Source organism: Chiloscyllium plagiosum, chromosome 44 (assembly GCF_004010195.1).
Source record: "Chiloscyllium plagiosum isolate BGI_BamShark_2017 chromosome 44, ASM401019v2, whole genome shotgun sequence".
Taxonomy (NCBI): domain Eukaryota; kingdom Metazoa; phylum Chordata; class Chondrichthyes; order Orectolobiformes; family Hemiscylliidae; genus Chiloscyllium; species Chiloscyllium plagiosum.
In genome coordinates, this window is record NC_057753.1 from 13,951,174 (window position 1) to 13,951,876 (window position 703).

Here is a 703-nt window from a genome sequence, read left to right on the forward strand (position 1 = left end):
TGCAAATATTTGACACGTTACACCTTTGCCCTGTACAGGACAATGTTGGAAAGATATTCTGGGGAAGTGGGACTTAGGGTACAAGCCTGTGTAGAACTCCAGGGAAGGCGTCGGAAGACAAAGAAAGAAAGTGGGAGAGAGGGTGGAAGGACATTCATTTAGAGACTCCCATCAGTCCAGGATTGTTTTCAGCAGCACTTTGAAACACTGTAAACAAAAGATGCGATCCGTGATGGACACACGTCTTTGATGTAATGTTTCTGTCGGGATTTCAAGATCTCCTTTCCATAATCCGATTTTTGGATAATTGGTATTCGGATAATCGAGGTTCCTCTGTAAATTCTTAACTTCAAAGCACGCAACAGCTTTCCTGTCTGGGAGCAGCGGGAGACAGCGTGGAGGTGACGTTGGAGACAGGGAGGTTGCTGGGAAGGTAAGGACTTAGGATAAATGTGGGCAGCGTCTAACCCCGAGATACTACATGTGTAGTACGTCCGTCACGCCCACCCTCCACTAACTAGATAAAAATGACTCTGTAAGGTAAGTTTATTTTTCTTTCTTTTCTTTCATATATTTCAGTTAGCACTTGTAAAGTTGCAGGTCACACTTCTTTCTCCAGCTGGTTAGGTGTTTATGGTCAGACTGCTGGATAACAAATTTAACAAGGAAGTTTAATACTAGATGAAATAAGGAGGTATTAGAG